At 41.2% G+C, this 17,470-nt stretch overlaps 1 protein-coding gene across 1 annotated transcript in view; it reads left to right on the plus strand.

Moving 5' to 3' along the window:
* Positions 1-1,418: 1,418 nt before the first annotated feature.
* Positions 1,419-17,470, plus strand: part of LOC139449517 (serine/threonine-protein phosphatase with EF-hands 1-like) — a 70,647-nt gene continuing 54,595 nt past the window's right edge. Inside the window, exon 1 of the mRNA XM_071230944.1 lies at positions 1,419-1,507. The gene's annotated coding sequence lies outside the window, so the exon portion shown is untranslated. The remainder of the gene's footprint in view (positions 1,508-17,470) is intronic.

Raw genomic sequence — 17,470 nt, forward strand, 5'->3', positions numbered from 1 at the left:
TCTCCTCGGTGCTGAAGATTTGGAAGTCACGAATTTCATTTTAATCGCATCGGATGGTTTCTTCCCTATTAATCTTGTTACTTCATTATTCAGCGCTGATACAACGGCTGATAATCATGTCACCCATTAGGTTGATCTCAATCGCTCGGATTTCATTTCTATCCCATACTGATAGCCAAACAAACGTTCCGCTAATGTCCTGTTAAATCTTTCGACGATAGCTTGACTGCGGTGGGCCTCTCTTTCACCACGGACGATTTCGACATCGTGCTTTGTTTACAGTTTAGTTACCGATCCCATAAACTCGCAACCAGGATCTACTTGAAATAGCTTAGGCCATTTAAGCGGTCCACGTTTATATATGTGGCTCAGTGCATTAGCTACTTCTGTTGAATCTTTCGAGGTTAATGGCTCAGCCTCTTTGTATCGACTAGCCACATCCGCTACTGTTAAAGCGTATTTATACGTTTTGCGTTTTACCTTATCGTGGGGAAGAAACAAGAGGTCAGCCTGATGAACTTCATTTGTTGTAAAAATATCAAACTTCTTCCTCGGTATATAACGCGGTGCCGGTAAATATATTTGCCACAACGCTTGTTTCTTTAACCAATCCTTGGCCACATCTTTAGATACCTTAGCCGCGGTAGCTAATTTTTTTATTGCTCCTATACCTTTCCAATATCCTCGTGGGCTATAGTAAATTTTATTCATTATTAATTAATATTGATGTTTCGTTTAATACAACTCATGACTATCGTTGAATCGCATAATCATTTTGGCATAAAAAATGCCATCTGTAGTAGCAGTATAGGTAATAAATCTAGCTCCAGTGGAGTTGCGGCAGAACCCCCATTACCTATACTACTCAATCATTGATATTCTTCACACACAATCAACAACATTCTTCAAGAACAATCATCGATATTCTTCACACACAATCACCAACATTCTTCATGCACAATCACTAAGATTCTTCAAGCACAATCATTGATATTCTTCACACATAATCACCAACATTCTCCACACACAATCAACAACATTCTTCAAGCACAATCATCGATATTCTTCACACACAATCACCAACATTCTTCATGCACAATCGCTAAGATTCTTCAAGGAAATCATCAATATTCTTCACACACAATCATCAACATTGTTCACACACAATCATGACATTCTTCATGCACAATCATGACATTCTTCAAGCACAATCACAATAACAGCTAAAGGTGTTGTTCCCACTGCTCATCGCTGTATCACTTACACGATTGCTTTGTGTGCAAAAACCAATATTCACAGAGATTGTATAATGCAGTTATTGCATGCATGCAACTCGCTAATAGGGTCTTCCTTGTGTGGCCACGAGCAAGGGAAGGAGGGAGACACCAGTGCAGAGCCTGGCAGTGGGCGAGGGAACAGGGCCTAACGAGGAGGTTTACGCTGTAGCTCGTACTGAGAAGGAGCAAGCTGTTGTGTGGGGACATCATAGATTGTTACAGCCAGCACTGTGAGTACAGCTGAGTATGTGCCTCGTGGTAGTCAACCTAGCTGTACACAGATGTCATACACTTGTCATAAGTCATATACTAGCTTAGGAAAAGGGCTGATTTATTAGGCATTTACTGTCTGCTGTGCTTGTCTAATATCAAACAATAGAATACGGCATTGATAAAGCCTTGTATGTCAAAGTTTTACACATTGAAGTTAGCTAATGCCATCTCTATGTTGTAGACAATGTCTCTTTTTGAGTAAATACAACACACAAACATATAGTGAAGTACGTTGGTCATTATCAACGGCCATATCCCAGAGGAGGATAGTGATATCTATCAAGTATGAACAAATGAATTCAGACTGATGATAGTCCTTGTTCCTTGATAATTCTAGGAATGGTGTAAAGGTACTGTACAGGCATATAATCTGATTCTGAAACAGCAATCATCAGAAACCAGAAACTACAAAGTATGTGGAAGTAGACTTTGATGAGGTACATCTATGCCAACGTATGCCAACATGTTTCTTCACATCCGTGGCATCATGTTCAGGAGAGGAAAGTTGGATGTTTTAGCCAGTTTCACTTTAACTGAATTTGTATTGAAGGATGAAATGTTTATACTCTTGGATAGACTGATGTATGTATGGGGTGTGAGTGGCACAGGGAGTTTAGAGTCTTAGATAGACTGATATATGTATGGGGTGTGTGGCACAGGGAATTTAGTGTCTTAGATAAAACGATGTATGCATGGTGTGTGTGGGGCACAAGGAGTTGAGACTGATATGTATGGGTTGTGTGTGGCACAGGAGTTTAGGGTCTTAGATAAACTGATGTATGTATGGGGTGTGTGTGGCACAGGGAGTTTAGGGTCTTAGATAGACTGATATATGTATGGGATGTGTGTGTCACAGAGAATTTCGAGTCTTAGAAAAACTGATATATGTAAGGGGATTGAGTGGCACAGAGAATTTCGAGTCTAATGGGGCCGTCACACCATGACACTCTGGTCAGCGTTCTATGACGTTTGAGGAAACGTTGGTAGTCGCCCATGGTCGCTGGGATAGCGCCAGAAGAGCGCTGTGTGAACGCTAGTGAACGTCGGTGATCGCCGGGAATCGGCGGAGAACGCTGGTCCGGAAAAAAAGTTTTGAACATGCACAAAAGTTCTCACTGAGACCAGCTTAACTGTTTAACCAGTTTAATTTTAAACGCTGAAGAACGATTAAGAACGTTCGTGGAACGTTTTACTAACGTTCGCCGAGCGTTGCACGCGTTCGGCTATCGTTAGTCAGTCGTTACTCTAGCGTTACTTGGTTGTTACTAATCGTTTGCTTTGCATTGAATGACTCACTGGCGACCTGACAACGACCGCGGAACGGTCCCCTAGCGCACCGTAAAAATAACACACCAGCAAGACGCTATTCTGTCGTTATTCACACGCTCAACACACTCGTCTAACGTTGACAAATAGTTCGTCGTGCGCCAGTGGCACGTTAGCACACGCTAATGGTTTTCAGGGGTATCTTACTTGGTCGCTGTTACACGCTTCTTGTGCGTTAGACACACGCTAGTCATGCGTTAGGCACACGTTAATCACACGCCAGATGTGTCTTCCTCATTCTAGAATGCTAAAAAATTGAACGATTGAAATGTTCAGAGAACGTTGACCAGAACGTCATGGTGTGACGGCCCCTTTAGATAGACTGATACATGTATGGGATGTGTGTGGCACAGAGAATTTCGAGTCTTTAAATAGACTGACGTATGTATGGGTGTGTGTGTGGCACAGGGAGTTTAGAGTCTAAGATAGACTGATGTAAGTATGGGGTGTGTGTGGAATAGGGAGTTTAGACTAATATATGTATGGGGTTTGAGTGGCACAGGGAGTTTAGAGTCTTTAAATAGACTGATGTATGTATGGGATGTGGGTGGCATGGGGAGTTTAGCATCTTAGATAGACTGATATATGTATGGGGTGTGTGGGGCACAAGGAGTTTAGACTGATATATCTATGGGTTGTGAGTGGCATAGAGAGTTTAGGGTCTTAGATAGACTGATATATGTATGGGTTGTGAGTGGCACAGGGAGTTTAGGGTCTTAGACTGATATGTATGGGGTGTGTGGGGCACAAGGAGTTTAGGGTCTTAGCTAGACTGATATCTCTATCGGGTGTTTTTGGCACTGGGAGTTTGGTGTCTCAGATAGACTGATCTATGTATGGGGTGTGTGTGGCACAAGGAGTTTAGGGTGTTAGATAGACTGATATATGTATGGGGTGTGTATGTGGCACAGGGAGTTTAGTGTCTTAGATAGACTGATGTATGGTTGGTGTGTGTGTGTGTGGCACAAGGAGTTTAGGGTCTTAGATAGACTGATGTATGTATGGGATGTGTGTGGCACAGAGAATTTCGAGTCTTTGAAAAACTGATGTATGTATGAGTTGTGAGTGGCACAGGGAGTTTAGTGTCTTAGATAGACTGATATATGTTGGGTTGTGAGTTGCACAGTGAGTTTAGAGTCTTAGATAGACTGATATATGTATGGGGTGTGTGTGGAATAGGGAGTTGTCTTAGATAGACTGATGTATGTATGGGTTGTGAGTGGCACGGGGAGTTTAGGGTCTTAGATAGACTGAGGTACGGTTGGTGTGTGTGTGCCACAAGGAGTTTAGACTGATATATGTATGGGGTGTGTGTGGCAGAAGGAGTTTAGGGTCTTAGATAGACTGAGGTATGTATGGGGTGTGTGTGGCACAGGGAGTGTAGAGTCTTAGATAGACTGATATATGTATGGGTTATGAGTGGCACAGGGAGTTTAGAGTCTTAGGGAGTTTATTGGTTGGTTGGTTGGTTGTTTTACTGACTGACTGATATATGTCAGGGGTTTGAGGGGTATGGGGAGTTTTTACAGGTGTCGGAAATACATGACCAATAGTGTTGGTCACTGTTGTCCATACAAACATGCAGTTAATACAAATAACCTGCAAGGTTTTATTCCTATAGTATCTTGGAGAGATGTTGAAATGTAAATGGATTAATAAAGACATTATGAATAACAGCAGAAACCAAAGTTGATGAATGGACAAACCCAGAATGTATGAACCTGTTTACAAAGGGTACATGGATCTCCTGACTGGGTGGTGTGCTGGAAACACTGGACCAGAAGTACTATGTTCAGGGAAACTTGGTCTTACACTTGTTCTTATAACTACTGCAGCTGTGATTATTATCCCCAGCCACGAAGTGGAAGGGGAATATAGGAATGGGTGCTGTCCGGCCGTCCGTCCGGCCGTCCGTCACATTTCGTTTCCGGAGCAGATCTTGAAAACCGTACCATATTTCTTCACCAAACTTGGCACATAGATAGATCTAGTAGTGAACTGGTGCCTTTTGATAGTTTGGGATTTTTGAAAAAGTTATTTTTTGAGTTTCCATGGAACCCACTTTGATTTAGACTGAAAATGGCGGTTGTCCTCGTTTCCGGAGCAGATCTTGAAAACCGTACCATATTTCTTCACCAAACTTGGCACATAGATAGGTCTACTGGTGAACTATAGTACTCACGGAAATGAAAAAAAAAAGTTTTTTCGACCTCAGATCTTAAATAAATGCAGTTGATATACAAAATATGTAAATATTCAAACAACTAAATTAGTACTAATTGGGCCGTTGCACAAATACAGCATATCAAATGTTTTTATGCCTTTTCACACATAAAAGTGTATAAAAATGTGAATAAAACAGACTATTGTGAAACAGAGCATAACCAGGTGTAAGTAGATCAAGGTGACCTATGACACCTTGACGACAGGTGAGAACAGGTGCATAATGCCTATAGTCTGTTTCTGCTATGTCAATTTGGACTTAGTTTTATTTTTGAATGTTGAAAGTGCCGACAAATTACCTCCTGTAAAGTACTTTTTTTATTGTTCACTGAGATCAAACTAGCAAATCCAGACTAGTACTTTTCGAGTTGTTTTGTTATTTCGTATTTACAGCTACGTAACACTTTGTGTCGATTTTTAAACTGAGAAAAACAGTTTTTTTTTCATTTCCGTGAGTACTTTAGTGCCTTTATATAGTTTGGGATTTTTAAAAAAGTTATTTTTTGAGTTTCCATGGCAACGACTTTGATTTAGACTGAAAATGGCGGTTGTCCTCGTTTCCGGAGCAGATCTTGAAAACCATACCATATTTCTTCACCAAACTTGGCACATAGATAGGTCTAGTGGTGAACTAGTGCCTTTATATAGTTTGGGATTTTTAAAAAAGTTATTTTTTGAGTTTCCATGGCAACGACTTTGATTTAGACTGAAAATGGTGGTAGTCATAGTTTCCGGAGCAGATCTTGAAAAACGTACTATATTTCTTTACAAAAAGGCCCAGTGAAAATAGTTCACAGGAGCTAATGCACTGCACACACCCGACATGTCATATTGTCGGGGGATGTGAGTATTTCATGCTTGTTTGTCCTGATGATTCAAAGCTAGTTTGTTAGGTTAAAGTATGTGTTACTCAAGAGAAGGGCAAATTGTGGTAGATATTGATTGTAAGTGAGCCAGAGGCTGAGTAATGACCAATGCTGATTGCAGGCCTGCAGCTTCCTTGCTGACGACAGAGGCGCACTTGATGAGGGGGATGGGAAATAAAGACCATCTTCTCCTCATAGTGTGGTATTTGGAGATGGCCAGTTTAGGCACATAGTAAGACTTTTATGCAAGGAAGATTAAGTAGATAGCAGAAGTGCTGCACATTAACTTGGCTATGCTGATGGAGCAGGTGTTGAGGCGGTTGCTCAAGACATACTTGGCTCACTGAAGGAGTATCATGACCATAACTCTGAACAGTCAAGAAGGGATGAAATGGATGTAGTGACAGGTCATGTGTCTGCCAGGTCCGGCAAACCACCCAGACAAAGCCTGTCTGAACAGTGGCAGCAGTAGAGGCAGTGTGCACCCACAACAGTGTAGATTACCGACAGCCCTGATTTGTTTGTCCTGTGTACTACCATGTGTCTTGTTGGAGTGAGTGAGTGACCCAGCCAGACATGAGGGAGGGAGGGAGGGAGGGAGAGATGTGGGGGATGAGAACCTATCATGCTGGTCTCAATCTTACAACTTTATTGCTGATAAACCTGGGAACATAATCACGGCAAATCTGGGATTCAAACCCATGGTCACTGAGACCAGTCACAACATGGGTTTGGAACTCTGCACAACAACATGCAGCATACACTGCCCATGCTGCCTTAAAGTTAAATACTGTTAACAACAGTGTATTGAATCCCACCAAGCCTGGGTAATCAAGTTAAGATGCTATTATCATGTTCTTGCTGACAACGGGTGCTCATGAAGTGGAGAGTCACTGGACCAGTGAGATCCATTCAGTTGACCAGCAGAGAAGTCCAGCATGTTATCACTTATCAGCTCCACTGAATACATGGAGAATACTACACCCATTCTCTGTAGATCACGAGTTTCGTAAAAATGATGAGAATGAGTGTGGTATTTTATTTATTACCCATGTTAAATATATATTTAAGTGTAAATACATAACTTTCGTACGTTGACAGACCAGACTGAAAACCGGTTGCAAAATCTGGTTGAGCATGAATATTGATATATGTATCATGGGATTATTACGGTTCTGTTTGGTTAAACAAAACCTTCCAAATGGCATGCTGGTTTTCTTTGGGGAATTAGTCAGCAAAGAGCTGGAGTCACAGGAGACTAATCACAATTTTATTTACAAGAACAGTTAACGATGAACAATTTACAATATCTTAGAAATAAAGCTGAGGGTGCCACAGAGAGTCGGTACAACCCTCTGGGCTGTGGGAGAGACATAACCCTTGTCTTATTGAATAGTTTGTCTAGGAGATGCGCTCCCATTACCTTAGGCTAGCATCTATCTAAAAAGCTATAACTGAAACTACTGATATTTTATATATGCATTTTACCTGATGATAAGTATTACTTGCTAAACTATAATCATATGAAATGATGTATAAATAATACACCATGATAACTCCTAAAAGCACTTGATGTGGATCTAATTTTTATAAGAAAACTAAGTATAAATGTTATATCATAATATATGCCCAAATATGGGCATCGCATATGTATTAACAACATGCGCTTGCAGCTGTGTTTGCAAACAACCTACGCTCAAGATCAAGATCCTTTAGGGAGAATTTCTTCAGCTTATGGTAATTCAAGTGTCATGTTAGTACGCAGGACACCTATAAGAAAATTTTGAAAGTCAGATAAGAGCTGCGCTTTGAATATCAGACCAACAGTGTTCAGGTGGTCATGCTCATGGGGACACAAGATCTATTGATTGGTAGTCGTACATTGTAAATATATATAGCATATAATGTCTGTAGAAGCTCTATTCATAACTTATATAGAATGCAAACAGAATTTAATGTGTGACTATCTTGTTTAGTTTAATAAAGTGTTTGTAAACATCTCTCGCTCTCATAAGATTGCTTCAGTTCTGCCTTGTAGTTGATAAATGAATGACGTCTTGCGATTTTTTATGAATGAAAAAAGAAAAGTCCCAGTGTGACAGAGGTCACGGTTATCCAATCAAAACGAATAAAACAAGGTCAACCTTGTACGACACATGTGTGAATTATAAATGCAGGTGCATGTCCAGACAGGACCTGCATTTATACCACAAGCATTAAGAATCGGGAATATCCTATTGAGAATCCAGTACTCTGGTTTCTCTCTGTGCAAGAGCTAATGTTGCTAATGGGGGCATCCTGACACTTAGACCTAGGAGTGTTTACACTGCAAGAGAAATGAGTATCATGAACTGCCTTGATTTGTTTTTGTTTGTTTGTTTGTTGTTTAACGCCGCACCAGCTATATGACAGCAGCAGTAAATAATTGAGCCTGGACCAGAAAATCCAGTGATTGACATCCTGAGCATCCATCAGCGCAATTGGGATATGATGGCATGGAACAACCAAGTCAGCGAGTCTGACCACCCCATCCCGTTAGTTGCCTCTTACAATAAGCATGGATTGCTGAAGACTGATTCCAGCCCAGATATTCATGTGTAGCCTTAATTTACAGCTCTTAAATGAACAATCGCTATATTGGACAAGGTTATATTGAACAATATTGTCTGCCTGGTGAGATGGATGAACTTGTAATTGCCTTTATAGACTTTCTATCTGTGTAATTAACAAGGCAAATTAGAACTCTGTTCCCCTGGTGTGAGTGAATCAAGAGGGTAACTTAATTAAAGGCAGCAAATCATTCCTTATCACCCCAACATTGGCTTACAAAATATCCCAGATATAATACCTTTGTTTAAAAGCACAAAACACCTGTATCCAGGTACATCACAGTCACAATACACCTGCATCCAGGTACATTACAGACACAACACACCAGCATCCAGGTACATCACAGACACAATACACCTGCATCCAGGTACATCACAGACACAATACACCTGCATCCAGGTACATCACAGACACAATACACCTGCATCCAGGTACATCACAGACACAATACACCTGCATCCAGGTACATCACAGACACAATACACCTGCATCCAGGTACATCACAGACACAATACACCTGCATCCAGGTACACCACAGTCACAATACACCTGCATCCAGGTACATCATACACACAATACACCTGCATCCTGGTACATCACAGACACAATACACCTGCATCCAGGTACATCACAGACACAATACACCTGCATCCAGGTACATCACAGAATGTTTCATGTGTGTGTGTGTGTGTGTGTAGCTTCTGGATAACAGAGTGAATGTTATATGTGTGTGTAGCTTCTGGATAACAGAGTGAATGTTATATGTGTGTGTGGAGCTGTTTGATACTTTGGCCTAAATTAGGTATCACTTCATTTTCAATTTCTTCAGACATAACATTACTTCTGTTAGAAACTTGTGTGAAAAATGGAAACATTAATAGTTATCAGAAACCTTGTGATATAGAATTACAAGATGGCTATGGTAGATAAATGGTGATGTTATGGACCATCTATCTGTAACACTTTGAACAACTACCTGTGCATTTGCCAGAGAAAGAAACTAAACTAGGTGCTAAATGATGTATCTATGCAGTGACTGGTGGACATATGAGACTTCCAGCTGGCATGCAGTGTCCATCAGATATATGAGACTTCCAGTTGTCATGCAGTGTCCATCAGATATATGAGACTTCCAGTTGTCATGCAGTGTCCATCAGATATATGAGACTTCAAGACCGCATGCAGTGTCCATCAGATATATGAGACTTCCAGTTGTCATGCAGTGTCCATCAGATATATGAGACTTCAAGACCGCATGCAGTGTCCATCAGATATATGAGACTTCCAGTTGTCTTGCAGTGTCCATCAGATTTAATGAGACTTCCAGATGGCATGCAGTGTCCATCAGATTTAATGAGACTTCCAGACGGCATGCAGTGTCCATCAGATTTAATGAGACTTCCAGTTGTCATGCAGTTTCCATCAGATATGAGACTTCAAGACCGCATGCAGTGTCCATCAGATATATGAGACTTCCAGTTGTCATGCAGTGTCCATCAGATATATGAGACTTCCAGACCACATGGAGTGTCCATCAGATATATGAGACTTCCAGTTGTCATGCAGTGTCCATCAGATATATGAGACTTCCAGTTGTCTTGCAGTGTCCATCAGATATATGAGACTTCCAGACCACATGGAGTGTCCATCAGATATATGAGACTTCCAGATGGCATGCAGTGTCCATCAGATTTAATGAGACTTCCAGTTGTCATGCAGTTTCCATCAGATATGAGACTTCAAGACCGCATGCAGTGTCCATCAGATATATGAGACTTCCAGTTGTCATGCAGTGTCCATCAGATATATGAGACTTCCAGACCACATGGAGTGTCCATCAGATATATGAGACTTCCAGATGGCATGCAGTGTCCATCAGATATATGAGACTTCCAGTTGTCTTGCAGTGTCCATCAGATATATGAGACTTCCAGACCACATGGAGTGTCCATCAGATATATGAGACTTCCAGATGGCATGCAGTGTCCATCAGATTTAATGAGACTTCCAGTTGTCATGCAGTTTCCATCAGATATGAGACTTCAAGACCGCATGCAGTGTCCATCAGATATATGAGACTTCCAGTTGTCATGCAGTGTCCATCAGATATATGAGACTTCCAGACCACATGGAGTGTCCATCAGATATATGAGACTTCCAGTTGTCATGCAGTGTCCATCAGATATATGAGACTTCCAGTTGTCTTGCAGTGTCCATCAGATATATGAGACTTCCAGACCACATGGAGTGTCCATCAGATATATGAGACTTCCAGTTGTCATGCAGTGTCCATCAGATATATGAGACTTCCAGTTGTCTTGCAGTGTCCATCAGATATATGAGACTTCCAGACCACATGGAGTGTCCATCAGATATATGAGACTTCCAGACGGCATGAAGTGTCCATCAGATATATGAGACTTCCAGTTGTCATGCAGTGTCCATCAGATATATGAGACTTCCAGTTGTTATGCAGTGTCCATCAGATATATGAGACTTCCAGATGGCATGCAGTGTCCATCAGATTTAATGAGACTTCCAGTTGTCATGCAGTTTCCATCAGATATGAGACTTCAAGACCGCATGCAGTGTCCATCAGATATATGAGACTTCCAGTTGTCATGCAGTGTCCATCAGATATATGAGACTTCCAGACCACATGGAGTGTCCATCAGATATATGAGACTTCCAGTTGTCATGCAGTGTCCATCAGATATATGAGACTTCCAGTTGTCTTGCAGTGTCCATCAGATATATGAGACTTCCAGACCACATGGAGTGTCCATCAGATATATGAGACTTCCAGACGGCATGAAGTGTCCATCAGATATATGAGACTTCCAGTTGTCATGCAGTGTCCATCAGATATATGAGACTTCCAGACCACATGCAGTGTCCATCAGATATATGAGACTTCCAGATGGCATGCAGTGTCCATCAGAATTAATGATACTTCCAGTTGTCATGCAGTGTCCATCAGATATATGAGACTTCCAGATGGCATGCAGTGTCCATCAGATTTAATGAGACTTCCAGTTGTCATGCAGTGTCCATCAGATATATGAGACTTCAAGTTGTCATGCAGTGTCAATCAGATATATGAGACTTCCAGATGGCATGTAGTGTCCATCAGATATATGAGACTTCCAGATGGCATGCCGTACAGTGAGTGAGTGAGTGAGTGAGTGAGTGAGTGAGTGGGGTTTAATGAGGCTTTGAATAGTATTCCAGTTATATTACGGTGTGTCATTTTCATGTGGGAGGAAAGCCTGAAGTAATGCCACTTTGGTGAAATCCACCAGAACGGATACGGTGCTGACAAACCTAAAAACATAATCAAGGCAAACTGGGATTTGATCCCTCAATCACAGGTTTGTGGTACGCCCAAGGGACGCATTTCTGCGCAGTGAATTGCAGCGCCAAAGACGTCTGGGTCCCCCATGACCCCTGTAGCACATCGAGTGTTGGGATTTGTTACAGTCGGTCTGTTAGGATGTGGAAATGTGAAGGGATAATGTTGTAGAATGTGGAGGCAGTTATCATATTATGACATGTGAAAGCAGTGCTCTTTCAAATGGGAAGACAGTATATTATGACATTTGAATGTTGTATGTGTGGTGTATTGCCATTGTGATTAGTGCTATAGTAAATAGTACCAGCTAGTTCACGCTATGATGTAGCTCATGACGTCATGACTGACTGCATGTACTGCTGCCATGATAAGAATAAACCCATGTCTTCATGGTTTATTGATACAGAGACAGTTCCCAATATGAGAACTCCAGGGTAGCAATCACAAGGTTTTGTAGTAAGTGAGAAAAATATCATTTCTGTGTGATAAATGTATAATCTTTTATATCTGTAATAATATCTACATGCAACCATTTGGTATCATATACCACACGCCGGGCAGACAAACTGCTATTTTATATGTGATGGTCCGTTTGTTTACATGAGTACATCCATAATTTCTGGAGAATATTACCAATAAGTTGGGTTCTAAATTTCCCATCAATGTTTTAAACAAGTATTGATTTGCAAAGCCAGGTGAATGAGTAGCTGCATATACATGTAAGTCTTATCACCACGTGTGTCTAGTCCATTTACCAATCAATACCCAGTAATAACATAAACCAAGTTTACATGGTTGGGGAGATGTGTTGAAGTATTGCCTAGCAACGTGAGGATTACTTCAACAGCAAGGGTTCGGCTAGCCTCTGGCCAACTCAGTTCTGATAGTGATAGTCTATGTGGGGTATGCATTTGATGTGCATCCCTTAAACTGTCATTGACAGGATCATTACTTATCTGAGCTGGGTTGGTCAATACTACGAAGGAATAGCTAATGTAGACTGTGACAGTAGTTTGAAACAGGTGAGTTATACAGTGTCGAGGGGTTACTCTCTAAAGTGATCTCAAAGTGCCTTCCATTTGTAGCCGGGCGTGGTATTTTGTTGTCCAGCCACTGGGTTGCTAGTCAAAACATGAGGCAGTTCTTGGATGATGATGATGATTTATTTCTGTGTAGCAGATGGTGGGAGGGAAGCTGTAAAGAAGAGTCCTCCCTCCATAAAGAGTTCATGCAGAATTGTTATGATTTAATTTAAGCCAAAAAGGAAAAAGATTAATTTATATGGATAAGTGGGGTAGCACATGGTTGTAGCACATGGTTGAAGACCATGTGCTCAATTAATGTAACACAACATGTGTGAACTGGCAAATATTTAGATATAACAAATTGAATAATAATGCAATTAAATATATTTTACTTTGATGAAAAGCTGTGATACCCTTTCTGTGAATATATTTGTTTCCAAAGCAGGATGGAAAGAGATAAGAATATTGAAATGTTTCTCACCTGTAAAGAGTCCTCCCTCCATAAAGAGTTCATGCAGAATGCATGAGGAGGGCAGGTGAGAAAGGAAGTTTAAAGAAGTGGACCAAAGGGCCAATCAGAACAAAGGTAGCATATGACAGGTAGTCAAGATGCATCACAGTAACATGAAGTGGTGGACATATCTAAAAATAGATAGGGGGAAGTCCAGGTGAAGCTTGAGAAATTACAGAGGCTGCAAAAGGGTATCAAGGTTGATGTTAGTTGGCTGACATTCAACTGCAGACAAGGACAACATATAATGAACACAGAATGAAGTGATGGTGATAATAGATGAAAATGTATATATGTATATAATGAATACTAGCTACAGGGGGTTATAAGTGGGTGGTACTTATGTGGCTATAACTCATTCAGAGTTAGTACCACCACCCGGCTACACATTGTTTACAACTGAGTTATGAAAAAGGTTGAGTGGAGACTGGTGTGTAGAGCAACGAGTCCTCCATATTGAATGGCATTTGGGAGCCCATTCCTATAGACATTTATCAGTCTTGTCTGAAACATACTTCCTCCAGATGCAATCGCAGAGGACGGCATTCAAATAATATGATCAATCTATTGACATGATGACCCTGTGATCACCAAGGACTGTCCATATTCTGGACGTCCACTAGTAACACCAAGGACACCATATTCTGGACGTCCACAAGTAACACCAGGGACTGTCCATATTCTGGATGTCCATGAGTAACACCAAGGACTGTCCATATTTTGGACGTCCATGAGTAACATCAGGGACCAACCATATTCTGGATGTCCATGAGTAACACCAAGGACACCATATTTTGGACGTCCACAAGTAACATCAGGGACTGTCCATATTCTGGACGTCCATAAGTAACATCAGGGACTGTCCATATTTTGGACGCCCACGAGTAACATCAGGGATTGACCATGTTCTGGTTGTCCATGAGCAACATCCGGGACTATCTATATTCTTGAAGTCCATAAGTAACATCAGGGACTGTCCATATTCTGGGTGTCCACAAGTAACACCAGGGACTGTCCATATTTTGGATGTCCACTAGTAACACCAGGGACTGTCCATATTTTGGACGCCCACTAGGAACACCATCGACTGTCCATGTTCTGGACGTCCACGAGTAACATCAGGGACTGTCCATATTTTGGACGCCCACGAGTAACACCAGGGACTGTCCATGTTCTGGTCGTCCATGAGCAACATCAGGGACTATCTATATTCTGGAATTCCATAAGTAACATCAGGGACTGTCCATATTCTGGGTGTCCACAAGTAACATCAGTGGTCAACCATATTCTGGACGTCCACAAGTAACACCAGGGACCAGACATATTCTTGACGTCCACAAGTAACACCAGGGACCAGACATATTCTTGACGTCCACAAGTAACACCAAGGACTGTCCATGTTCTGGATGTCCACGAGTAAAGTTTATTTATTAATTCCCATGATAGTCAGTGATGCACAGGAACATTTTTCTGATGGTAATAATGAATGTAGTTGACTTTAAATTTTATGACCATTACATATCCACAAACATGGCCCTTCAACTGATTTAAGGAATGTAACAGCCAGTGGCTCTCATGTTCCATTTCCTCACTGTTGGTAAGACCTATTTTCAGTGAGTATGGTTTTACGCAGCTTTTAGCAATATTCCAGCAATATCATGGCTTCACACATCGTACCCATGTGGGGAATCAAACCCGGGTCTTCGGTGTGACTAGGCTACCCCACCACCCCTTTTCAATAAGACTTAAGTTGGATAGAAATAAACACTAAATACATCAGTTTGTGAGGTATTTATTCAATTTCTTTTTAACACAAACAAAACTATACAGGTTCCTGAAAACAAAGTACATGCAACTGCTTTCAGGGGTAATATTTACATCTTGTCGCTGCGTGACCTTGACCTTTCCCTGATGTGGTGTCTTGTATTCCAACTGAAGGGCCACCTCCAACAGCCATCCATGCAGGAATGATGTCACCTGTAGGGGGTGATGCTCCTTCCTTTGCCATTGTTAACAGGAGGGAAGCAGAGATCAAGAGAGAAAGGGAGAGCCTTGAAGAAGATCCAAGATCAGGAAGACCTTCAACCACCACCCACAAAAGGAAAATGTTGATAAATCACATAATATGATCATGGATGATGACGACCCTTCCACATGTCATGAGATAGCTGAGAACATTCTGAGGTATGAATTGGGCATGACAAAGGTTTCACCACACTAGATTCCAAGGATTCTGACTCATAAGTTGCATAAGTTTGATAATTTCTGTGGCCAGTGACAAAACTTCAAATGAAGTAGCCCGGACACAATGATGTGTGTACCATCCCAACAACCCTGCTCTTACCAAGGGGGGTGGTTCACATGACAACATACAGCACTGTCTGTAGTCTATTACATCATGGGCAGTGCTTTTGATGTCATCTCCAACCATGATAAAGGAGCTGACATCAGGTCTCCTGAGCCTTGAGTTTAACAAGGGCCAACATTTCAGTAGTTTCCTTGAGTAGACTTATTATTTGAGCTGACACATTAGTTAACTACCTTTCATAAATGAACACATAACATCAACATGAAAGCAAAAACATTTCTCCCAATAATGAAACACATTACAAGTATTTTGTTCGGTTACCTGTAGAGTTAACCAGAGAAAACTGAATTTGGAATTAAATGTGCAGCATTGAAAACAAAGAATTTTCTCCATTAGATTACATACAAACTCTTTGGTTTTTGTGAAGATATTAAGTGAAGTGTGATGGGTTGAGTCTTTAGTTCTGCAATTTCAGAATTGTCTGGATCTGAATTAAATAATCCCATAGGACTGCTCCTTCATGAGCCAAAATGGGCACCCCAGAGAGAACATTCAGCAAGCCTTGCAAGGTTTGGTTCAACATAACATGTCACTAACATGATGTCGCACAGCTCACTGTTATTAAAAAAATATGACAGTGGGAGTTAAATGTAAATTATCAGGCATTAATAAAAGCTGATTAATTTAAAGTAATCTGAAAGGCACTTTCATATTGCTACTTGGTGTACTTAAAATATACTATACTTGGTATACTATAAATAGACATACCAATATGACCAATACAATTCTACAGCACAAGGTCATTTGCCGAATCAACATGGCAGAAATTCTGCATGATCAGAATAATATGATTATGGATGATGACGACCCTACCACATGTCAGGAGATACCTGAGAACATTCCGAGGTATGAATTTGGCATGACAAAGGTTTCACCACACTGGGTTCCAAGGATTCTGATACCTGATCAGAAAGCAGCCTTGAAAGAACTCACATTTATATATCCTATCTTCCCTTTTGTATACAGAGAGCAGCCTTCACATTATCCCTGTGAATGTGGCCTGTCTTCCCTTCTGTATACAGAGAGCAGCCATCACATTGGTTCAGTAAGTGTGGCCTATCTTCCCTTCTGTATACAGAGAGCAGCCATCACATTAATTCAGTAAGTGTGGCCTATCTTCCCTTCTGTATACAGAGAGCAGCCATCACATTAATTCAGTAAGTGTGGCCTATCTTCCCTTCTGTATACAGAGAGCAGCCATCACATTGGTTCAGTAAGTGTGGCCTATCTTCCCTTCTGTATACAGAGAGCAGCCATCACATTAATTCAGTAAGTGTGGCCTATCTTCCCTTCTGTATACAGAGTGCAGCCATCACATTAATTCAGTAAGTGTGGCCTATCTTCCCTTCTGTATACAGAGAGCAGCCATCACATTAATTCAGTAAGTGTGGTCTATCTTCCCTTCTGTATACAGAGAGCAGCCATCACATTAATTCAGTAAGTGTGGCCTATCTTCCCTTCTGTATACAGAGAGCAGCCATCACATTGGTTCAGTAAGTGTGGCCTATCTTCCCTTCTGTATACAGAGAGCAGCCATCACATTAATTCAGTAAGTGTGGCCTATCTTCCCTTCTGTATACAGAGTGCAGCCATCACATTAATTCAGTAAGTGTGGCCTATCTTCCCTTCTGTATACAGA

The sequence above is a fragment of the Haliotis cracherodii genome, unplaced genomic scaffold (assembly GCF_022045235.1).
Source record: "Haliotis cracherodii isolate W230 unplaced genomic scaffold, xgHalCrac1.p SCAF_8, whole genome shotgun sequence".
Classification (NCBI taxonomy): Eukaryota; Metazoa; Mollusca; class Gastropoda; order Lepetellida; family Haliotidae; genus Haliotis; species Haliotis cracherodii.